The sequence below is a fragment of the Camelus ferus genome, chromosome 13 (genome assembly GCF_009834535.1).
Source record: "Camelus ferus isolate YT-003-E chromosome 13, BCGSAC_Cfer_1.0, whole genome shotgun sequence".
Classification (NCBI taxonomy): domain Eukaryota; kingdom Metazoa; phylum Chordata; class Mammalia; order Artiodactyla; family Camelidae; genus Camelus; species Camelus ferus.
Window position 1 is genome coordinate 56,954,747 of NC_045708.1, and position 25,880 is coordinate 56,980,626.

Here is a 25,880-nt window from a genome sequence, read left to right on the forward strand (position 1 = left end):
CAGGTGTGCTCCTTCCTCCTCTCCCTTTCTATATAATAAAGGATTGTAACAGGAATGACACCGTACTAGTACCCTCCTGAGGCTCTAATGACTATGACCTGGAAGTGTTACTGTTTGTTGAAAGAGCTCAGGTGTGTGGCCAGGAAAACCTGGGTTCAAAGGTTTGCATTCCCCTCAAAAGCTTCACCTCTCTCCATCCCCAGCATTCTTTTCTTCTGGTGCCTGGTGGAGATTACATCAAGGCCTGAAGGAACTCTCCAGGGTACCCAATTGTCCTATGTTCAAGGGCCGCAGCTGAATTTCTAAGTTCTTTCTCCTCAGATTTGTGTAGCCTATGGGTCGACTACCACTAGCTGGAGAGAAGGAAAGCTCGCACGTTTTCAGTGAGCCAAGGTAAGAGAGAACTCTTTTGTCAAGGTAATAATAGCACTTAGTACTTATACAGGGCTTTTTATCTTCAAAGGGCTTTCCAAACATTAGCTAATTAAGAAGTCTGCTCAATGTGCAGCAGCTGTTGAAAAATAAATGTGATGCTTGGGCATATTAAAAAAGGGAGCAAAAACATGAGGACATCCTATATCAAGCAGCTGTGGTGCTCTGTCTAATTTGTTTGCTTCACCTGGTGGAATAGATCAGACATTAAAATAGTCCTGCCATGCGGAGTAATAATGGTTAGGGAGAAAGCAGAGCTTGCACATCATGGAATATTGCAAGGACTACCAATTATTTACCTGAAGAGGGAAAGCCAAAATAAAAGCTTTATTACCTTTTATTAAACTTTCATAATCACAGGTACATGCAACACTAATGAAACAGACATCTAACATGTAGGTACAGATGTTCTTAGAAAATGCATTGACATAAACATGCATTCTCATTCATTCATTCAAATTTACTCAACAAATATGCATCGAACACTCACCAGACATTGGAGACATACATTTAAAAATTATATGGGGATAATTTTAGGACAAGTACAGACCTGTTCTGGTACATCTTTTAACTATTGTGCCTTAATTTTACATTAATATGGACACACACACACAAGAACACACACACACATTCAAGTCTGTCAGCATTTTTCTTTGTTGACTTATTGGCAGAAATGAACTAACATACCAGTGCATGAGCTGAGCTATGACTTTGGTTATGAAAACAAAATAAACAACTGAAAAATGCTTTTTGTTTTGATTTTTCACAATTGGCAGTGAGGAATGGCCAGCTTTTCTTTTTCCTTCCATGTTTTTTCACAGCAAAATTTATTCATTTATGACTGCTATTCTGTTTAAAGTGTCTATTTGAAAAATTGGAAATTCCACAGAGATGAGGGGAGGCAGCACATGAAGAGGAAAGGAAGAGGGGTCATGTGATGTCAGAATATGAGAGCCTGTTCCCGTTAGTGTAAGCATCATGCTATTTATGCATGGCTGTACACGGGCAAGGCATATTAGAACACCTTAGTTCCATTGTACTCAAGGAGAAAGGGCGCTTACACTTTTGGTTGAGCTGCTTGTCAAACTGGGGTTATAGGATAAACTGGTTCCTCATTCAAGGTGGACACATCATGGCAGAGATGGCAGGGAGATGAGTACAGAAGGGGGTGGTCTCGGTTTGGGGAGAGAATTGAGAAGAAACATCTCCTTAAAGTGGAGAAAAATGTCTGCAGAAAATTATATTTAATAGGCTCACTTTTACCAAGGACAAGTTACAAGCCTAAAAACAGAGTTAAATTACAATGAGAAGCTGAGTGATGCAAAGCCACATGGTAACAAAGATAAACAAGCATCAGTTCGATGTCTACTAAGGTCAGAGCATAACACACCGTGAAGTGATTAGAAGGTCTATGCCTGGCTCCCAATACCCTGGAACCAAGGGTGGCTTGAGGGTACGTGGGGTAGGACTGATGTGGTTAGAAAAAAATCAATTCAGTGATCACTTGCTCACCCTGGAGCATTAATTATAATAGGAACTAACTAAAAATAAACGAAATGTCTTTTTTGTTGGACATGTTCTGTGAAGAAAGGATTGATTAAGTAAATTAGGATTTATTCCTAGAATGGAATACTGTGCACCTATGAAAGCAAGGTACTCTATTGCTACTAAAAGCTCAAAGATAAATTGATAGAGCAATGTGTCGGGGGTAAAGTGCATATGATGTTAAGATCTGTGTGAAAACTGCGTAAAGATCTGTGTGTGCACTTACATATATTCCTACGTGGAGCGATTGCAGACTATCTCTGGAAGGTAAGTGAGAAAACAGAAAACAACTGCAGTCATTACTCTTGGGAAAGAGAAAGGGGGTTTTGGGAGACAGAAGTGGATGAGAGGCTTCAGTTCCGTGTGTATTTCCTCCTCCATTAAAAAAGGAAAACAACTTTATTTGGAGATAATTGTAGAGTCACAGAAGTGGTAAGATATGATACAAAGAGATCCTGTATACCCTTCACCCAGTTTCCTTCAGTAGTAACATCTCACAGAAATATAGTTTAATCTGATAACCAGAAAGTTGACATTGATGAAATCCACCGAGCTTTTTCACAGTTCACGAGTGTGTGTTTTTAAATCTATGCAAATATATCTCATGCGTAGGTTTGCGTGACGGAAACCACGGTCGTGAGAGAGAGCGGTTCCACCCCACGGATCTCTGGTGCCGCCCTTCTGTAGCCACAGCCACCTCCCTCCTTTTCTTCCCTTCCTCACTCCTGGCAACGATTAATCTGTTTTCCACACTTGTAATTTTATAATTTAAATACTTTTGTATACATAGAGTCATACAGTATGTACCCCTTTGAGACTAGCTTTTTAAACAGCCTAATTCCCTTGAGATTCTTCCAGGTTGTTGCATGTATCTACTCTTATAGACAGCATATTGTTTGGAGTTATTTTATCCACTTTGCAAAAATTTCTGACTTGTAATTGGTGTTTTTAGACCATTTACGTGTGAGGTATTTATTGATATGTTAGGGCTTAAGTTTACCATTTTGTTATGTTTTCTGTTTGTTTCTTCCATTTCTCATCCCTCTGCTTCTCTTTTCTTATCTTCCTGAGAGTTACTTGAACATTTTTAGTATTCCATATTTATTTATTTATAGTGTTTTTGAGTTTTGGGTATAGTATTCTTAGTGGTTGCTCTAGATATTACAGCATACATATATAAACTAGCAAAGTCTGCTAGTATTATAGTCCTATTTTAACTTTTGGGTTACTTTTTATTAACTACAAGTTAATTTTAAAGAATAAAACTAGCAAACCAAAACAGACTTCCCCCATTCACACTCATCCAAAACAAAACAAAAATATCACCTAAGTACAATCAGACTGTAGACAGAGAGAGTGAAGATCAAAGCACTTCAGAAGAAATAGCTCAAAGAAATCTTGAACAGGAAGAAAGCACCAAGTTCAGTATTTTCAGGGCACGCTTGAGAAGTTGGAAACTGGGGGCTTGTCCAGGACCTCTACCTGGTGGAGCTCATTCTGTTCCTTAAACTCTCTAAGCTTCACTTGTAAGAGGAAGTTAGTAATGGAACCAACCTCGTAGAATTATTGTGAGGATTTGCTGAGAAAATGTATGTAAAATTCTTAGTATTATGTCTGGCATGTGACAAAAACTCAAAAACCCGTTGCTATTATGTAACTGAACTTCCCTTTGAGTGCCCATCTGGGTCCGGGGCTTGCAGGTGCACAGTGACATGATGCTGTTCCTCAGGAGGAGAAGCTGGTGCCCTCGGTATTTATCACTCCTCTGACTGCACAGATGGCGCCCTCTTCCCAGTTCTCCCCACAAAGTCCAGGTTTTACCACATAACAACATCTGGGGTTAAAAAAGGGCTTACTCCTGGCCTCTTGGCTCATTTCCCTACCCTTAGACTGGTGGTCTTAGCAGTTGGTAGTATTTTGTAGTATGAAAAACAAAGGGTAACAAAAAGATAGATATGGATTCATAGGTTCATACCGTGGGCGGATGAGAGAAGATGTCAGAAATGGCAACATTGTCCCCAGCAATAAGACACACGATCAGTCTTTCCCAACTTTCCATGTGTCTTTGTTGACAGATCTTTGGCTAGGCTCTCTTTCAGGGAGTAAGTGATGCTTACTTATTTTATACAGGACCCAGAATATACGTAAATGACTCTTAGAGTTGCCTTTTCAGTGCTTTCTGTAGTACAAAAGGTCATCTAGTTCTGCTAATGACTCCACACCGTCAGTATGGGCAGCTTAGACTCTTCTGACCGTACGGAGAGTACATCCCTGACATGGTCTTTCCTTTTATTTTCGTTATTCCTTACTTGATACATAAATTTTCAGACTGGCAGAAAAATTATCACGAGACCTAAGAATATTTTCCTCTCCTTATGCCTCTTCCCTTTATGGGTTCTTATCCTTTATGTAAACAATTTCTAATTCATTTTGACTACCCATACATTTTCTTTCCAGGGCTTTTTTCTCATATATCTTGCCAATCTTCCTAACCCCATTCCACCCTTCACCAGACTCCTAAGTCTCTCCCATCATGAATTTTATTCCCAGATTAGAAGTTTGGCCCCATCTCCCATTCTACTGAGCAAACTGCAAAGAGATTAAGACTAAGGGCAGTTTAGAGTCAACAAGAACTGAAAAAACTTGCAGCTGGTGGTACCATCTGTGCCTGTCAAACTGTGGCCAAATAGTTTTCCATGGTGGAGAAAGACAGAGAATCTGATAATGGCTTTTGGTTTGAGGTTACTGAGAAATGAGGAATATTGCCCTGGAGGAAGATTAGAAGAGCTGGTAGGCCTCTCGTTCTCTTTGTAATGTGTGGCTCATCTCCCAGAAAAACAGGCTTCTCCTGGCAAATGGTCAAATTTGACATCTGAGACCGTCGAGTGGCCTCCTGGGTGTGTTCTTTCTTTCCTCGTCCATCTGCAGAATTCAGTCAGTGCCAGGTGCCCAACATGGCAAAGGAGAGTGGTAGAGCCATGAGAGGGAATTAAAAAAAAACTTTCAGAACTTAGAGGAAACTTCTAAAGAGAAGTTTCCCAGGCCTTTGGTTATGCAGAAACAGGGTGACAACAGCACCGGGGGGGGGGGGGGGGGGGGGGGGGGGGGATTCCTGCTGCCTGCATCCCAGCCCTCCTTTGTCAGGGAGAATCTGAGTATTGGATGAAACGAAGAGTTACAGGGAGAAGTATGGCAGTCTTTGTTGAGAAAAACAAATGAGAGGATGTGCGGGGGCAAGGAGTGTGTCAGGATAGCCACTTGGGCCCCTGGGAAAAAACACGGAAAGGAGACTTTCAAGACATGTTTTAAACTGGGCAAGAAACTTAGACACTTCACAAAAGAGTGAAGGATAGTGAAATGGATGGTGCAGGAGTGAAAGGATACTCAACCTCATTACTAATCAGGATAATGAGATAAAAATATTACCAGAATGACTAAACCAAAATGACTGAGAAAACCAAGTGTTAACATGGATATGCAGGAACTGGAACTTTTATATGCTGCTGGTGTTAGTATAATTAATACAACCCCTCTGGTAAACTGTTTATCCCTATCTATTAAAATTGCACATATGCAACAGGCACACCTTGTTTAATTGTGCTTTGCTTTATTGCACATTGTAGGTATTGCATTTTTTACAAATTGAAAGTTTATGGCAGTCCTGCATCATGTAAGTCTATTGGCACCATTTTTCCAACAGCATTTGCTAACTTTTTGTCTCTTTGTCTCATTTTGGTAATTCTTGGGTATTTCAAACGTTTTCATTATTACTATATTTTTTATGGTGATCTGTGATCCATGATCTTTGATGTTACTATTATGACTCATTGAAGGCTCAGAAGATGGTTAGCATTTTTTAGCAACAAAGTATTTTTTAATTAAGTTATGCACATTGCTTTTTTGACATAATGCTTTGCACACTTAATAGACCACAGTATAGTGTAAACATAACTTGAATATGCACTGGGAAACCAAGAAATTTGTGTGACTCAGTTTATGCAATATTCGCTTTATTTCAGTAGTCTAGAACCAAACCTGCAATATCTCAGAGGTATGCCTATATCCTATAAACTAGCAATTCTACTTCTAGGTATCTACTCAAACAAAATATGACTTATGAGCACTGGGCATCATGCACATAAATGTTTATAGCAGCTTTATTCATAATAGCTATATTTGGGAATAATAAAAATGTCCATCAACAGTGGAATGGATAAGCAAATTGTATATTTATATCATGAAACACTATGTAGCACTGAAAAAGAATGAAATGTGGGTGAGTCTCACAAAAGTAATAAAAAAGAAATCAGATGTTAAAAGCTACATACTGTAGGTTTCATTTATGTAAAATTCAAAAGAAGACAAAGCTGATTTGTGTTTGGTATAGTGGTTGCCTTTGGGGAACAGAAAAAGGGTAGTGATAGGCAAAGGTGGTTTCTGAGGTCTATGTAATCTTCTATTTTAAGACTTTTGGTGGTGGTTACATACCCATGATCAATTTGAAATGATCCATTAGACTGTACATTTATGATTTCTGTCTTTTTCTTTTTTTTCACTTTTTATTTTTTATTATTGAGTTATAGTCATTTTACAATGTTGTGTCAAATTCCAGTGTATAGCACAATTTTTCAGTTATACATGAACATACATACATTCATTGTCATTGTCACATTCTCTTTTGCTGTGAGCCACCACAAGATCCTGTATATATTTCCCTGTGCTACACAGTACAATCTTGTTTATCTATTCTACATTTTGAAATCCCAGTCCCTGCCCACCCCTTATCCCCCTGGCAACCACAAGTTTGTATTCTATGTCTATGAGTCTGTTTCTGTTTTGTATTTTTGTTTTTGGTTTTTTTTAGATTCCACATATGAGCAATCTCATATGATATTTTTCTTTCTCTTTCTGGCTTACTTCACTTAGAATGATATTCTCCAGGAACATCCATGTTGCTGCAAATGACATTATGTTGTCAGTAATTAGGGCTGAATAGTATTCCACTGTAAAAATATACCACATCTTCTTTATCCAGTCATCTGTTGATGGACATTTAGGCTGTTTCCATGTCTTGGCTATTGTAAATAGTGCTGCTATGAACATTGGGGTGCAGGTGTCACTTTGAAGTAGGGTTCCTTCTGGATACATGCCCAGGAGCGGGATTCCTGGGTCATATGGTAAGTCTATTCCTAGTCTTTTGAGGAATCTCCATACTGTTTTCCACAGTGGCTGCACCAAACTGCATTCCCACCAGCAGTGTAGGAGGGTTCGCTTTTCTCCACAGCCTCTCCAGCATTTGTCATTTGTGGACTTTTGAATGATGGCCATTCTGACTGGTGTGAGGTGATACCTCATTGTAGTTTTGATTTGCATTTCTCTGATAATTAGTGATATTGAGCATTTTTTCATGTGCCCATTGATCATTTGTATTTCTTCCTTGGAGAATTGCTTGTTTAGGTCTTCTGCCCATTTTTGGATTGGGTTGTTTGTTTTTTTTTCTTATTAAATCATGTGAGCTGCTTATATATTCTGGATTTCTGTCTTTTTCTGATTGTTCAATTTAAAAGTTTATTGAAAAGGAGGAGTGTTGGATTATGTCTTGGATCTTGTTTATTTATTTCTCTTTAAATTTATTTTTGAGAGACCAAAATAAGATTGGAATTGTTTTTAAGTTATTGTATTTTTCAACTCTGTTCCTTTGAATGTGACCTTGTGCCCAAACAATATCACATGGGACCTAGGATGTTTACCATTCTATGTAACATGTTTGGTTGATCATCTTTTCTCTTTACTTCTTCCCTCCTAGTGCTTTCATACTACATCCTTTTTATTCTGTGTGGTGCTCCTCTAGCAATGAAGAGTCTCAGATTGACATTTAGACCATCCTGAGTCAGAGTCATCTTTGATCACATGAGATGACTCTGCTGCCTTATCTGATTCTTGTTTATTTTGGATGATAAATAGGCATGGTATTTAGGCCATGATGTATTTAGCATATTATGGAAGAATATTATATTTGTATTATAATTATAGTAAATATATAGCATATTATGTATTTATATAATTACTTGGATATTGGTGAGCACTAAAGAGATGGAGTGATGTGTAAAAATCACCCGAAATTTTGGTTGAGCCATGTTAGGCCTTTCTATATTGGGGCTTAAAGAAGATAAAATGTGGGGCAATGTTTTCAAAATTGTGGCATTAATATTTAGGGATTATTTTGTTGTAAAGCTTCAGTGTCCAGAAATTGTTACCAGGGTAGTAGTTTTTAAACTGTGTTCCTCAGAGTTTTTGGGGCTCCAAGAGTATACAACTCAGGAGTGTTTTTCTTTCTTTCTTTCTTTCTTTCTTTCTTTCTTTCTTTCTTTCTTTCTTTCTTTCTTTCTTTCTTTCTTTCTTTCTTTCTTTCTTTCTTTCTTTCTTTCTTTCTTTCTTTCTTTCTTTCTTTCTTTCTTTCTTTCTTTCTTTCTTTCTTTATATCTTTCTTCTCTCTCTCTCTCATATCATGAGGAGGTTTGAGACACGAGTGAGCAGAATAGGCAGCTCTGGCTCTTATTGGGAATCTATGTAAGATTTTGTTTGAAAATAGCCTGGGCTGCTAAAAACAAAACAAAACAAAAACAAACAACACACACACACACACCTTTAGAGGACTTTAAATATGGTGATAAAAGACATCAGGAAAATCTGACATCATGTAACCTAAAGGTAGCACATACGCACTTGCAATGCCAAGGGCAAGTGTTGGACTAAAACAGCACTTGGAACTGGGAGTTTGGGGTAAGGACTCCCAAGAACATTATACTAAAAGATACCCCTAAACTAAACATTAGCTATATGTAGGAATAATAATATTTGTAAATATTTACTATTCTTTAGTGATGTTAGCCATTTTTCTACAGTGCTTAATCCTTACAAGAGTACACTGCATACAGACATGATAGAGTAGCTGCTGTCAGATTAATTCTCCCAGTAGGTAGCTGGATCAGTTACTGCTTGAAGGTATTAGAGTATACCTAAAGGGGCAAGAATTTGAGGGATTAAGACAACTGAAAAAAGGAAATATGAGCAGGATGTTCTCTGTGGCTTTTTTTTTTCTGTGATGCATTTGCAATACATAAACAGGGCATAGAGTCTGAACTGAAAGTAGTGGCCTAAATCTTACAGGGGTTTTAGTGGAATTAGGAGACAAAAATTCATGTTCAGGAGTTCTAAGACAGCCATGGTGTGAAGGACCAAATTGCCAGGGAAAAGAGAACTCAAGAGATAGCTGAGCCAGCATTCTGCATGCACTTTCCCTAGAAATTTGTGGATGTCTACACTGTGCATAAGCAGAGTGAAAAACTGAGAAGCCAAGAAAAATGCAACAGTTAAGAGACCATAAGTCTAAAGAGGAATTTAAGCAATCCCATAGAATTGAAGAGGCAGAAATTGTAGTTCACAGCCCCTTAAGGAGGAAGAGCCCTGGTAAAAATGGCAAACTCAGCTGAGACTCAGAAGAGATGGACTCTAATAGTAAAGGAAAAGTGGAAATAAACCAATCTCTACATGGACAAGATACTGTATCTATGCTGTCCTCCAGGAGAAAGTGAAATCCTCTCTGTAGGAAGATGTCATATAAAGCCTTAACATCCTTAATGTGTACATTTGTCAATGGAATTTTCCGGGCATGTCAGAAAACAAGGCCAAATAACTGAATTTCAGAAGAAATAGAAATAGACTACAGAGTATTGATATATTGAATTATCAGGTAGATTTTTGAATATGATATGTTTAAAAAAATAGATGTTCAAATTGATTATTTCACAACTGGAATATATAAATAAGGGTAAAACCTTTATCCTAGAATTGAAAAACATAAATTAAGAATGCAAGAGGTATGTTTAATAGTTCACTGCACATAGTAGAAGAGAAGATTTGTACAGCAGAAGATGTTAGTAAAACATAATAGATTGAAGCACAGAGAGGAAAAGGATGAAAGAGAAAAAAAAGAACAGAACAGACATACAGCCCAGTGGGGAAAAAAAGAACTAACATGGTGCTTCTTAAAGTATAATCCTGAGACCACCTTTACTATCAGTCTCTGACAAGAAAGTAAATAAAGATAGAATATTTATAAATATTTATAGTAGTTGTCTTTGTCACAAAAACTTTAATGTATTTTATGACAGAATTAGTCTACGAGAGATTATAAAGAAAAGAAAAATTCATCACAAATAGTTGGAGAAACATTGCTATAACAAAGGTAAATATGGAGTCCCAGAAGTCAAAGAGATAAAGAATGTGGCAGAAGTAACATTTGAAACTGTATTGGCTAAGGATTTTTCAAAATGTTGAAGACTTTAAGGTACAACTTCATGAAGTTCCATGAACCATAGCAGCATAAATAGAAATAAAGCCATACCTAGGAACACTGGAATGAAACTGTTGAAAACCTAAGACAAATAAAAAAACATAGAAGTATGCTATAGAAAAGAAAAAGTATGCTTCAAATGAACAATAGTAAGACTGAAGCTGCTGTCTCAACAAAATGGTAGAGTCTAGATGACAGTGGAATGCCATCTTCAAAGTGCTGAAAGAAAATAATTATTAGGTTGCCATACTAATTCTATACGACATGAAAATACCCTTCAAAGTAAAGCTGAAATGAAGATATTTGCAGATAAACAAAAACAGAACGTTGACAGCAGACTCACATTAATATACTATAGAGAATTATTTAGGCAGAAGGAAATGACCCTATATGGAAGTACAGGAACAGAAAAGGAATAAAGAGCAAGAAAAAGGCTTAATATGAAGGTAAATATAGATAAATATGCAAAACAAAAATAATAATGTCTAGTGAAATTAAAATACATGACAATAATAGTAAAAGATGTAGGAGCAGGGTAAAGTGTTAAAGTGCTGGTAAGATCCTTTCAACGTTTGGGAACTGGTGAAAATACTAAATTATAGTCTAATAAGTGAAAAGTGAGTATGTAATTTCTAGGGTCATAACTTAAAAAATAATACAAGAAAATAAGGTGACAGATCAATAAAGGAGAAATGGAAAAATTTTTAAAAACTTGATTAGTTTTTTAAACGGCAAGGGAAAATAGGAACAAAGAACAAATGGAAATAGGAAGCAAACAAGGAGGTGGTAGATTTGAATCCAGATATATTCATAGTTATATTAAATATAAATGGTCTAAATATTCCCATTAAATACTTATTGCTGAACCATATAAAAATAATTTTCATGCTACCTGAATAGACACATTCTTAAATATTAGGATACAGGAAGGTTGGAAATAAAAGAATGCTAAAGATATATCGTGGGAACACTTATCAAAAAGAAGCTGGTATACTGGTATCAGACATTGCAGATTTTAAGGAAAGAAGTCATACTAAATATGAAAGAGGGCATGTCATAGTGATAAAATGGGAAATTTGACAGAAATATTCAATAATCTTAAAAGATATGCACTTAATACAAAATGTTTGAAGAAAAACTGACAAAACTTAGACGTGGACAATCTGCAAATTACAGCGATTTTAATGGATCTCACTCTCTCTTTTGTTATTAGCATTAACAGACAAAAATATGAGTATGGATATAGCGTATTTGAACAACACAGTTAATAATAAACTTAACCTAAATGACATATATAGAACTCTACACCCCAAAGCTGCAGAATACACATTCTTTACAAGTAAACATGAAACAGGAAATAAAATTGATTATATACTGGTCAAAGAAGTAACTCTTTAAAAAATTCGGTGGATTGAAATCACATGTAACATTTCCTCTGCTCACAGTGGAATTAGGCTATAAATCAGTAACAAAAAAATAACAAGAACATACACATATCCTATGACCCAGTAATTCCATTCCTGGATACTTAACACAAATGGGTACCTTTGGCAGGAAAGGAGATATACACTTATGTTCATGAAACTGAATATAACCCTTTGTCTGTCAACAGTAGAGTAGAAAAATTATGTCATATATTTATATAATGGAATAATGAATGAACTACTGCCATACATACACAACAACATAGATGAGCCTTGCAGATGTAATGATGAGCAAACAAAGCCAGACTCAAAGAATGCGTACAATGTGATTCCATCTATAAATTCCAAAGCAGGTAAAATTAAGCTATAATGATACAAGTCAGAATAGTGTTGTGTTTTCTTACGGTATGTATGTTGTACCTCATTAAATTTGCCTTTTAATAAAAATCCAAAAAACCTCAAGATAAAAAATGCAGAAGTGGTTTCTGGATGAAGAAGGTGGGAAACATTACAAATGGAATTTCTTGGGTTCTAGTTCTATATGCTTCATGAACCTTCCTCCATCTAATAGAGTCTAACTTTTAAACTCCATTAGCATTCTCATCTATTATTTATTATGGAAATAAACATACCAGTTAATGGTATTATTTAGTTGTCTCAGCTCTTTTTCCTCCCTCATCATGTAGGGCATGTAATGTGGGGCAGCATGATGTAGCAGTTAAAAACACAGCCCTGGAGACAGACTACTTGGTTTAAATCTCAGCTTGACACTTGGGCAAATCACTTAAACTCTCTGTGTCTTCATTTCTTCACTATAAAATCAAGGTAATAATAATACCCATGCCATAGTGCTGTTTTAAAAATTAACTGAGTCAATAATTACTTAAAACAGTGACTGACACAAAAGTAAGTACTCTGTAAATATTTGTGATTGTTACTATAATTACTCTGAGGGATTGGATCATTTCTAACATTTGTTGTAAATTCTTTTAATACCTAGAACTATACTGAGCAATCAGGAAGATAGGATTTCCTGAAAGCTGGAGGCATAGTTATTTTGGGAACTGACTGTTTTCTCCCTATGGATGAGGATGAGCTTATACTGTTGACAAGGTTGGACTCATGAACCAGAAGCTTAAATAGAGCTGCATAAATTAAGTGTTAAGAATAAGAAGAGAAGAGTTTATTTTCTTAACTCTGGAGGGATTCTACAACCCTGGAGACTGTCAAGAGCAGCTTAGCACTGTGCTGGGGACCCGAACGGTGAGTGCTAAGACATGTGACGTCAGTCTGTTCCCTGTGCAGTCACCTAGCTTCCACTGCGTAAGAATTCATGGCTAAGTAAGTTGGGAACTTACAACAAGGGTATGTGTATGTCATTTTCTGCAAGTGTGTTAGCTTACTGGACTCTGAAAACTTGTGTTTTTTTTTTTAAATGTGTGTGGATTTAATTGAACTGAATTATACTGATTTGAATTGAAGTGAATCTTGAGAGATGAGTAAGAACCACAATAACTTAGTGATTTAACTCATGGGCTTTAGAATCAGATGAATTTGAGTTTGGTTTACCAGATATCTGAATTTTCACAAAACATTTAACTTCTCTGGGCCTCAGCTTCCTCATTTGTAATATGTGGGCAATAATCATAGGAACCTCACAGGGTTATTTTAAGGATTAAATGAGGTATGTGCCAGTACGTGTATTAAGCTCTCAGTTAATTAGAACAATTACCATTATTGTAGATGTTATTTTTTTTTAATTACTCTCAGCCAAGAGGCTAAACCAGGCTTAACTGAATTTTGAAAATGAGGCATGAGTTTTCCAAATATATTTTTTCCTTGTTTCTTAAAATCTATTTTGCTTTTTTCTCCTAATAACCCTTAGTTTGGATAGGGAGGGGCTATTGTCTGCAAGTGGCATCTAAGGTAATATAGAAAGATAAAGTGATTTGCCTAATAATAATCTCGTAACTATTGGTGTTAGAGATGAACCTAGAACCCAGGCCTCTTCAATGCTAGCCTTGAGATTTTTATTCGTTCCTGTTTTGTCTATGTTATCTCCAGATACCCAGTGACAGAGTATCCATAACCCCTGTGTAAAGGATTCTTGAAAGAGGGGGGTCTTATCCTAAATGACCAGCCCAGTAACATCTCATCTTTTCAGATGTGGTAGTTAGATGGTTGACGTAAGTTAGCAGAGGTTTTTAAGAGATCTAAAAGGTTTGATATCAAAGTTTCATTTAAGGATGCTCCCACTTAGAGGACCCAGCATTTTCACTCTTCCACACTAGAACCCATTTTAGCCTCAAGCTCTTTCCAGGTTGGCCTTTCACCTTGCTGCATTCTTCTTGCTCTTAGGTGGGGGTTTTCTGGTCTTCTACTTCCCAGGCTTATCTCACCATAGCTCCCAAGTTTGTTGCTCCTCATTACAAACCATCAAATCAGTAATGAGTTTTTACATTGGAGCTCAATGTTTCCTTGAGGAAAATTTAGGTCAAGAGCCAAGCCATTTAGTTTTTTCTTAACTGAGATAACTCTAGGGCTGCAGATGTTCTTCTACCTTCCCTCTCAGCACAAAATGTGAGCTTCACGAGGGAAGGGACTGTGCCTCTCATCTCCCTGTGGACTCCCCCAGGGCGTGGAACAGTACAGATGCTCACTGAGTAGTTGCTGAATGAATGAATGATGTTCCAACTCAGAAATCCTTCACATTTTAGCTAATTTCCTATCTTGATTATTCCTTTTACCATACATTTCAGATTTTGGGTTTAGATTCTGTTAGATGCCTTTTGGATTTTGGTTATTTGGAAAGACTAAAAAATTACTTTATATTCTAGCGGAATTTTAAACTTCTTGGCTCCTTAGTATTTTCTGCCCATACCCTGGTCCAGGTGCTTACAGCCGTGAATTTACCTGCTTTTGAAGATTGGATTTCGGAGTAAATAAATTAAAAATGAAGCTATTAGTTTGTCTAGCACTAAGTTACTCAGGAAATTTCAGATACAAGATTTTCTGTTGATTAAGGTGATAGGATATTCTTAAAATTGGCTTTCTGAGCTAACATGCTGCTTTCCACTCTCACTGCCAGAGCATATAGAATAGCATTTGCTACTATTAGTCCTATTTGGTTTCCCTTAATAAGATATGCAGCATCCTTTTCTGACCAAACAAACAAGCCTGTGGACAAATGAACTTGACAATAATGAGGTGTGAGTCAGCTTGTGCTGGGCCTTGAGGCGAGTGTCTGGTGTACTCTGGACATGACATAGTGAGCTCCTTCGGACTCCTGGGCCTGCCTGATGCTCTGCGGGGAGCTGGGGGAAGTTTGCTCTGCTTCCCTTCTGTACCAAGGCAACAAGAGATGCTTTTAATCCACTCTTATTTCAAACAGTTACCAGCAAAGAAAAAATGTCACGGGAAGATCCAGACTTGGGCAGATAACAGCCCTACCCTTTATATCCCACTTATTAATCCATAGGAAGGGAGGGGAGAGACGGCCTTTGGATGGTCATCTATCCACGTGCGGTGGATGAATGCTGGGCCCTTTTCAAATGTACTCAGAATAAAAATGAAACCCTACCACTTGTTTTGCCCATTAGATAGCATTATCTCCATGGAACGCCAATTCATATCTCTTTGTGCTGTGTGTGGTTCTCACATATGGGATTTTAATAACCTCCATGCTGTGCTATGAATTTATAAGCAGGGCCGATAGAGGAAAAGCACCACAGGACTTTATTTTTTCATTATTACTCTTTTGAAAAACAGGGTCTGCCTCATTGCTGTGAGGTTCTCCTGACAGCACTGGCAGTGTTGCGGCTAGAGGTATAGTTGTTACTATGGAAAGGAATAAGCTCTTTATTTATTTGCTATCTATTTTTTCTGGACTCCCTTTCTCACCCTCATCCTGCCTCTCGCCACCTTCATAATATCCTATCGCATTGAACTTGCAGCTTCAGTGAACTGATTGCACAGAAATAAGCCCCATTCTCCAGCTCTATAGTTCATCTCACATTCTGATCTTTTCTTCCTGCACATCCTTTTAAACGTGGTTTCATTTCTCCTCTATACAGCTTGGCATGTCCAAAAATCCTGTTTAATATTTAGGTGTTTAGGAAAGCAGGCTCTAGTCAACTAGTCCTGGATGTGAATACTAGCTTTGCTCTCAGATCCTGGAGAAATTATTTGGATCGTGGTTAACTCATTTATAAAATGGTAATGAGAAACCTTCCTCCTAAGGTTGATGTGATAGTTAATTGGTATATTATTTATGCTGTTTAGCACAATATTTGACAAAGTGTTAATAGAAGTTGCTATTATTGTTATTATTCATTTAACAAATATTTACTGATTGCCTACTAGACGTCAGACACTATTTTGGATACTAGAGTTACAAAGAACAAAATAATTTCCTTGCTTTTAGAAAATTTACGTCTAATTATTAATCATTAAAATTGCAGTTGAAAGTTACACCTTGTACTCTTTTCCAGTAACATGTAAAATCTGCCTTTTTCTTTTCTTAAACATGAAAGTTAAAAGTTATTTTATAGTCATATATGTTGAAGAATAATCCTACTCTGTTGTTATTTTTTATTTTTCTTGCTTTCAAACCCCTCTTCCATTTTCATGTTTTACCCATTTGAACTGACCTGCTTAAATAAGAAAAGAAAAAAATCCTGTGACCCTGGCTTCTCTAGCTATCATAACCTTTTTTTATTGTAAATTCAAGTCTGTTTTAGATTCAATCCCTCTAACTCAATGTGGTACTTTATCTGAAATTTCGTATTAGACCTCTTGGATGTTAAAGTAAAATGTAGGTTAAAAAAAGCAGTTTTTGAAAAGTTCAGGAGAGGAAAGAATTCAGGGGCTAAATCCTCACATATCTTTATCGAGACAGTGTCCAGCAGAGTTCCTGGCTAGGGATCTGCCTGTTGGTGTGGTTTAGGGACTGACTACTCTGAGAATATTTTATATTTTATTATCTCCCAGTTCAATAGGAAGCTGATAAACTGTATGTCCCAATGATACCAGAGGACTCTACATTCTTGGAGATTCCTTAGAATTCACTGCACTTAAAAAATGTTAAGACTTATGTTCTGAAAAATATAAGATGCTATGCAAGTAACGCAGAACCCATATTTAACATTGGGGTTGGGTAATGGTGTTAAAAGCACGCTATCAGTAAACATCGCAGCTAAGTCTCTTAAGCAGTGTGATATTTACAGTACGTCTGAATCTACTTCTATGCATTCAAAAATATTTATTAACACCTGCTTTGGGGCAGGTAGCTTGTTAGTTTTGTTGATGCAGTGGCGAATGGATTGCTTTCTTCCTCCGAGAAGCTTAGGGTCTAACGGGAGAGACTAACAATAAATGAGTAAATGGATTAATAAGTACATAGTTACAATGATGATAATGTCTCTGAGAGTACAATACTGTGTGCTATGCAAGGGCCTGATGGGGACGTGGGTGGTCAGGGAGAGACTTCTTTGAGAAACTGACATTTAAGCTGGGTCCTGCATGATAGATGAAAAGGTACCTGAAAAAAAAAAAAAAAAAAAAAGGCAGGGGAAGTGGAGGGCAAAGTATTCCAGGAAAGAGGAAACAGAATGTTCCAATTCCTGATGCTGAGACAAAAGCATGGCCTGGTCAAGAAACTTATGGAAATTAAATTTGCTGGCGGTTATGACTGGGTGCCTAAAACTGTATGAAAGTTTTGGAGTTTCCTCTACTTGCTGTGGGAACCTCATTGATCTGGGGGTTAAAAGAAGTAATAAAGCAGTTTCCTTGAGGAGACATTCCAGAACAATGCCAGAGGGCATTGTCTTGCTTCGTGTAGTTTGTGTTTGGATTTAGTTACATTCATGGACCTATATGCCTTTCGAGAGTATGAGGTGTAGATTCCTGAGCTTGAGATCTCCGTGTTTATTCTGAATGCTAATTACCACAAATATGTTTTTAATTGGCAACTGGGTATCTTAGACACACTTCATTACATTTAACCTTTGAGATCACTTTTAATTTATCCTCTTAAAAAATGTTTTCTATTAAGAAAGTATGGCACACATCAACCACATTTTAATTACTTTATTCTGGAAGGTTTTTGTGTTGGACACAATTTATCTGTTTGGGAGGAAATTAAAAAAAATGATTATACTTTGAGAAAATAATGAAAAATGAGATCAAATGCCAAACATCCCAGTGTGTTTGTTTTCTAGATGATTTAGTATTCTGCTTTTAGATAACACTGTTTATATACTCAGCCTAGCTTTCTGGCACCATTTATTAAGAATGTATATAATTTAATTTTTTATAATAGCCAACAATTTAACACACCTGGGTATTTGCTTTCTCCCCTATTGGTGATCTGCTACCATTTCTTATCATTGTGTCATCTTGACCTTTAATCCAGCCTTTACATACATACTCAGTTATACGTACGATTCTTGTTTTAATGGGTTTGGTAGATTTTCCTGTGCTCGTGTATTTATAGGGATGATTTATTATTTATATTGGTTCCACGGTACTTTTATTTCTGTGTTTCTTTTTGTCTCGGTGGGGCTAGCTTATATTCTAACAAATATTTCTTCATTGGGTGTACATGAATTTTAGATATGTTGTTCCATATAAATAAATGTTTATGATTCTTTCTCCCAGTATCTGCAGCTATCATTATCTTTAATTTTCCAAGGTTTTTCTTTTAACTTTTGAGAGAAATTTACTGAATTAAATCTGGGCCAATGAGAGGGATTTAGTGTTAACTAATAGAGAGTGACTGCCCCTCTCTGGCATCTACATTATCGATAGTTTATTGACTACCAACCTTCTGTAGCACTAGTATCCTTCAAATTTCAACTGTTAGCTAAGAGTTATTAAAGGTTCTGCTAGTCGTAATCAACCTTTTAGCTAATGGAGCATATACCAAGCTTTTACACAGAGGAGGATGCTTCCCTCCCAAGGGTTTTTGGCTCCAGGGACTAAGTGTTGCTTTGTGGCTTTGGCAGGCCTCGGAGGAGCCTGGCTGCTGGGAACTGACATGCTCAGAGCTTGCCAGCCCCAAACCACTGTGTTCCTCACAGTTCTCTAGTGCCAGGAGTTTTTGTGCCAAGGAAGCAGAAACCTGTCTGGAAAATAAACTGTTGTTTTCTCTTGACTTTTCCTCTAGAAAGACTAGAAGAAGTTGAGCCTGTAGTTGTTTTCTGATTAGAAAATAACTTAGGACTTTACCTTGGGAGTTTAAGACTACAATTTCATACAGAAAACAAAGTGATGCATTATTTGTCCCCCAAATCACTTTGCTCCCAGTTATCAAAATATCTATTAATTTTTTAAATGATTAATAAAATTGTGGTGGTTGGTGAGTTATTTCAGCTCTTGAACTAAGGCAGTCCCTGTGTGTGAGAGGCCTCAAGTGTGAGTGTGTGTTGTGAGCCTGTGATGGGGGCTGGAGATTATTCCGGCTGGGTGGTTGTATTTAAAAGAATGTGGGTTGTGTGGGCAAGTAATGCTGATGATGTTCAGCAGAAGGTAAATTCACTAGCCAACAAAACTTTTTGCAGGATTGCATATTCTTTATAAAAAAAATTGCAAAGCTATTAGGGATATGTATATATATGTTTGACCCATTACACTGGAGTTGACTTTCCCCACTTTGACTCAACCATCCCTGTCTCTTCTTATTTACCTTCTTTTTATTCTTTGCTATTTCTCCCTCAGCACAGATTTTTCTCCATTCAGTTTTCATCAGAGGGAAGTTTTCTACTTAATCTAGCACAAGACTGAGATGTAATTATGAGATCTTATGAAATTAGGGCCTGACCTACATTCGGTACAACTAGGATTGTTCCAAGAAGGTAGACTCTTGTGAAAAATCAATAAAACTTGGAACAGAAAATATTACATTCATAGCATTTATGTAGCCTAATTTCATTAGACGTATTGCCTAATCATTTATTAGGATTCCTTGATTTCTTTAGATCTGAGTTTCTCAACCTCAGCAGGAGTGACATTTGGGACTGCGTAATTCTTTGTTGTGGGGGCCTTTGCTGTTTATGGAAGGATCTTTAGCAGCAACCTTGGCTTCTACCCACTAGATGCCAGTAGTACCTCCCCCCAACTGTGACAACCAAAAGTGTCTCCAGACATCTCCAAATGTCATCAAGGGGACAAAATTATTTCCAGTTGAGACCCACTATTTTAGACCCAGGTACTTGGACAAATGATGATATGAATCAATACATTAAGCATAGTGGTTTTTTTTTTTTTGATCTGTTTTTAAACAGATGGATTTTTAAAAGATGGATTTGCCCATCTTGTCTCATTATTTTCAACAGCACTCAAATTCAAAAGCCGATGCCCACTGCTAACAAAGCCTGAATAGACAGAAAGTAAACATCTTCCTTTTTATTAGATAAGATGTCCAGCAATAAAAATCCCTGGATTTAAAGAGCTTGTTAAGATGTATTATGTCAGATGGAAAGTGCTATTTTAGTAACTCATTGTTATTCTTAGCATGGACATTTTATTTTAGAAAAATGGATAATTAGCATTTTGGCTTATCACTTTCTCTCCATAAATACAAATAATATGATAGACAGACAACCGAGAGACTTCATTAAATAATGGGTCTAATCAGCCTGGGACTAGAGTAAATTAGAGGTTAGACTTCCAGCTTGAAAGCTGGAACTCAGGGTTTGGTGGCAATGTCATCTCATTCATCCAGGATATTTTTGTGGATCTACCTAATGTTGCAGTCAAAAACCAGAGCACAGGTCAACTGGCTAGAAATAAAAGTCAAAACTCAGCTAGGGAAGCTGTAGACTACACTGCATTTAACTTGCAGCTGGATAATTGTAAGAACACTTTCAAAGAGTAACTACGAGTCCTCTGGTGTTTGGACTTAGCAGCTTCAATTTCTAGATAATGACCCATTATTAATGTGGAAATATTAGAAAGTTTTCCAAGGGAAAAATATCATCCTGGAACCATTCCCCTTTGCATACATTATATACTTTACTGCCATCTGTGGTTACATACTACGCATAAAACCTAACAAGTTTTCCAAAAAGGACTACAAATAGCACTATTTTTTTTTTTGAGAACAGTCTTCCTACCACCTAGCCAGAAAATCTATTTTGAAATTAATTTTCTTTAAAAAAATTTAGTGTAATCTATCCTTTTGTTTCTAAGAAAGAAAGCTCAATGCTGTGTTTGATTTGGAACTATCTTATTGTCACTCAGAGGAGACAGATAACCATTAGTGGAATTTTCCCGGCCTTCGTTGTCTTTTGAAGCTTGCAGTGCAGTCTTAAGAATGGATCACAATTGTTAACGTAGAGTTCCTCTGTGGAGCAGTGGGAGAACTCAGATCTGAGAAATTATTCTCATCGTGAGATGGAAGAGTGATTTTATTCTCCATTCATATGCCACATATGTGATCCAGCCCACACAGAAGCCTTCACACTGTGTGTCCTTAAGCTGCGTCTGACATTTTTACCTCCTGATGTTTTCTAAGTAGCATTTTTCTACCAAGCGGACTTATGTAGGAGAAAAAAAAAGGTAACAAGTGTATGATGCTTCTGAAACATATTTAACTTTCTTACTAACATCTTCTAAGAGAAATAACAAAGACGAAAACCCAAGCAGAATGATTTTACAAATTCTGAAGGGAATCCTCACATGATACACAGCAGGAAATAAAAAAGCCCTTATTTTCCCTTGAAAACGTGTGTATGTGTGCTTGTGTTTATTAATCACATGATTTGTTACTGATACATCTCACCTCTAAGAAGGGTGGATTCTAGTAACTAGAAAGTCTTTAGGGGACTGGGTGAGTGATAGGTGTGAGCATTCAAGCTTGGAGGAACCTGGAATACTGCTTCTTAAAGAGGTGGAGAGATACAGAGTCTAGGGTCTTGTTGCTTGGAAGAAATGAAGATCTGGAACGGGAGAGCCTTTTTCCGTATCCCCAAGCCGTCTTCAGCTAAATTTACATTGCCCACTTATGCTCTATGGTTTTCCTTTTGTGGCAGATGAGTAGTAGTGTTGAATTTTACTCAAGGTTGCCTTGGGGCAAATACAGAGGTTGCTCATGGGTAGCTAGTAAATGAGTTATAAAAGTTAAGAAATAGAAGAGTTGAGAATTCTGTGCAAAAGTACACAGCTAGAAAGCGGCAGAGAGAGATTTGAATGCAAGTCTGATGACAAAGCCAATGCTTATTTGTATTCTACTATGCTGCTAGAAACTGATTCCATTATAATTTTCTCAAAACAATTTAAGTTCTTTCAGATGAGGGGGAGGGAAATAGCTCAGTGATAGAGTGCATGCTTGCAGGACGTCCTGGGTTCAATCCCCAGTGCCTCTGTTACAAAAATAATAATTTCTTTCAGATGAGATGGAAGTGGAATATGATGAAATATTGAAGCTTGACATTACTGAGATTACTCTATACAATTATATATATATGTTTATATATAAATGTTTATACATTAACCTTTCAAAGCCCTGGTATTTATTAATAGCTTTTATTTTAAATGATGTCTTCATTGTTTAACCCATTTTGGAAAATATGGCTTATGGGCAAATGTATGCTTTTGGCACCAAAAGATATAGAAATAATGTAGCCACGATATGATAAACTCCTTGTCTCCTCTAAAAGAAATAAACATTTAGTTGAAGCAAATCCTATTTTTTGAAATGTTACCTATTCTTTGCCTAAAATTAGCACTTGTTTTTGTACAGCAGTTACACACACACAAACACACCGTTTTCATAAAAATTAGAACTAGGAAAGTTATTTGACTTTTCACAGCTCCCTGTCTCTGCTTCACCCTCTCATTCCCCCACACCCCCTCACCCCGCCATCAAATGAATTATATGGTACCAAAAGGTTATTTATTCATTTTTATGGTTAGGCTGGTCAGTAATATATTCATCCCTAATTCATTAGCTTGTAAATTAGTCCCTGTGCTTCAGATGCAGCTACAGACGTGAGCCCAGGTGCGAGGCAGGGCAGCTGGGATGAGGGTTTGTGTGTCAGCTGCAGCAAGCAGCCAAGACTCTGGCAAGGTTCAGATTTCCTTCTTCTAAGGTAAGAAGGAAGCCCATTCTCTTCATGGCTTGTCAATATACCTGTTTTGTAAATGAAGCAGAAATTTAAAATTTGTTTACATTTTGCATTGGCTATGCTTTCACATTTCATGGCAATGGAACTGTTTTCAGTTAAGGGCTTCCCCCCCCCCCCCCGGCTTTCATGTAAGGTTGCTACAATATTCGTTGCTTTTGAGATGCCCAAATTACTCTTCATCAAAATGTTCCCATGGAGAGTTCTAAAATCTGGTTATCCAGATTTTGGAGAAGACACTAAGAAAGTCTGAAATCTGCTCTTAAAACTGTGGCCAACAGGCACCATAGTTTTCAACAAAGCATTTTGGTTCATTTATCCTGCAAGTAATTATTTGTTTATTGTTGTCTCTTGGTCTTCTTAAGCCTGAGTGGAGTCTTTTGTTTGTCTAGTTTCTGCAGTTTTGGGTCCTGGAAGAGAGGTAATTTTCAGTATTAGCTAATTACTATGCTTTACATGGTCACAGGGACTGAGCATTTTAGAAAGCCACTTCATTAAAGCATTAAAATATTGTGGGCTTAGTAATTTCATTTACTGGGTCAATAATCCATGATATCTAGAAGATTTAAAATAGTTTAAAAATAATTATTCAAACGGGAGAGGGATTTCAAACTATAATTACCATAGCAATAAAGGAAAAAGAGACTCCCAAGCAGATACAACTATTGTATTTAATCTTAATATCAAATTCTTATAACTCAAAGGGTTTTGCTTATCTGATAGCAGACTGCAAAATCTTAGACTTGAAATAAACTTCAGCAAGCATTTGACTTGGATGTAGAAATTCAACTGTTTTTTTCTTCCTTAAAAACCACTTATAATTCTTATATAAGGTGCTTGTTTTTCTTAGAGCATTTACAAATTTCTTATTCAGTTTTTTCGTTAGATATTTTGCATGTTGATTGCTGTTATATATTAGAATTGTTTTTTTTTAATTCTAGTTCTCTTTTTGTTGATGTACTGTTAGTAATTTTGTATATCCATGTTGTAGCTAGCTACCATTTTTTAATTAGTATTTAATAATTATTAGTTCTAATCATTTTTCTCTGGTTTGCTGTGTTTGTAAGGAAGATTATCATGTCATCTGCAAAAAAATGATGACTTTTTTTTCTCCTCTGTTCCAGTATTAAAACCTCCCCCAGCCCTGCCTCTGGGCTTCAGTTACTCTATTGAACTTCCAGAACAATATGAAATAATTATGATATCTCAGTGAGCATTCATGTCTTGTTCCCAGACCTAAGAAGACTATATTTACTGTAGAATTTCCAAACTCTTCCAAACTATTATCTCATAAGATGTTTATTGGTTTCTTACCGGAAAAAAAAAATGAGGGTAAGATTTCCAAATACTTTTCTGGAACACTTTAGTAAATGACTTTTCATAGCCTTTAGTATTTCATACGCATTGGCAATCTTCAAGAAGTGGAAAATGTATGTGACGTTTCTCAGCACACTTGTCTACAAAACACTGTCTTTGAAGGCCATTTAGCTCCCATCTTACATATAACACGTGATTGCTACTCTGGTGGGGCGCTGTTACCTGTGATGTTTGTTTTGGTTTCAGAATGATATTCCTTATCACCTTAAAGAATATCCTACTCTTGGCTTACTAAGACTGTTAAATAAATAGAATCTACTATATGTTCCTTTGTATCTGGCTTTTGCTCAACATAGTGTTTTTAAGATTCATCCATGTTGTTCGTTTGTTTTCAATGCTAGATAGTATTCCCTTGCATAAGTGTGTCAATGAAAATTTGTGTTATTTGCAATTTAAGGGTGTTATAAACAATGCTGCTCTGACTGTTCTTGTATGTGAATCCTGGTACATAAAAGAATGCATTTTTATAGGATGTGCATAGCAGGAGTAGAATTCCTAGGCCTTAGAGTATGTATATTTATTCAACTATACAGGATAATGCTATTGTTTCCTGAAGTATTATTGTAAAGTTCACACTCTTACTGGTTATTGCTTGAGATTTCCAGTTACTGTACGTTCTTCTTTAACACTTGATATTTTGTCAGACATTTTAATTTCAGGCAACCTGGTAGATCTTATTGTTTTAATTTGCATTTTTCTGATTACTGATTCTCTTCTTATGTTTTGCCACTTGAATTTCCTCTTTTATCTAATGTCTGGATATTATGTCCATCTTTCTATTGCTTTGGCTATCTGCTGTTTTTTATTTTTATTTGTAATAATTTGTGTATATTTTATATATTAACTCTTTCTTGGGTACACACACACACACACACACACTCTCCTCAGAAAAGAAAATATTTACAATGGATCCTTGAACAATGACGGGGTTAGGGGCAACGACCCTCCACGCAGTTGAAAATCCACACATAATTTATAGTCGGCCTTCTGAAGACGCAGTACCTCCATATCCACAGTTTCACATCTGTAGATTCATCCAACGGCAGACTATGTAGTACAGTAGTATTTACTGTTGGAAAAATAATCCGTCTATAAGTGGATTCCTGCCATTCAAAAGTTCAAACCTATGTTGTTATTAAGGGTCAACTGTATATATCTGTGTGTGTGTGTGTGTGTGTGTGTGTGTGTGTGTGTGTGTGTGTATCTGTGGCTTGCCTTTTCACTCTTTTAATGTCATCTTTTGAAGGACAGCTATTCTTAAATTTAATACAGTTTTTCAAACTTTTTGTTTCTTGTTAGTGCTTTTATATCCTATGAAAAAATTTCCTACTCTGATGTTATAAAAGTTTTCTTCTTTTTTTTTTTTTTTTTTGTAAAGCTTACTATTTTGTCTTTCAGATACAGGTTTCCAGGTCAGCAGAAACTGATTTTTGCATATAAGTAAGGGCCTAGATTTACTTTTTTTCATGAGATTATTCAGTTCTTCCAGCTCCACTTTTTTTTTAAAGCCTGATTTTTTTCTCCACACTCTGCCTGGCACTTTCATCGCAACATATTTGGGTCTTCCACTGTGTTCCATGGGTCTGTTTGTCCTTGTGCTGGTACCACTTTCTTCTTCCTCGA

General features: G+C 36.6%; 1 protein-coding gene and 1 long non-coding RNA gene across 20 annotated transcripts in view; one reads left to right on the forward strand and one right to left on the reverse strand.

Moving 5' to 3' along the window:
- Nucleotides 1-25,880, forward strand: part of ST6GALNAC3 (ST6 N-acetylgalactosaminide alpha-2,6-sialyltransferase 3) — a 545,718-nt gene that overhangs the window by 264,085 nt on the left and 255,753 nt on the right. The window lies entirely within an intron of this gene.
- On the reverse strand, nt 4-15,800 carry LOC116668093. The gene is made up of 3 exons (XR_004325176.1): nt 15,658-15,800; nt 9,519-9,524; nt 4-15 (listed from the first exon to the last, which is right to left on the reverse strand). It is a non-coding gene; the product is annotated as an uncharacterized LOC116668093 (long non-coding RNA).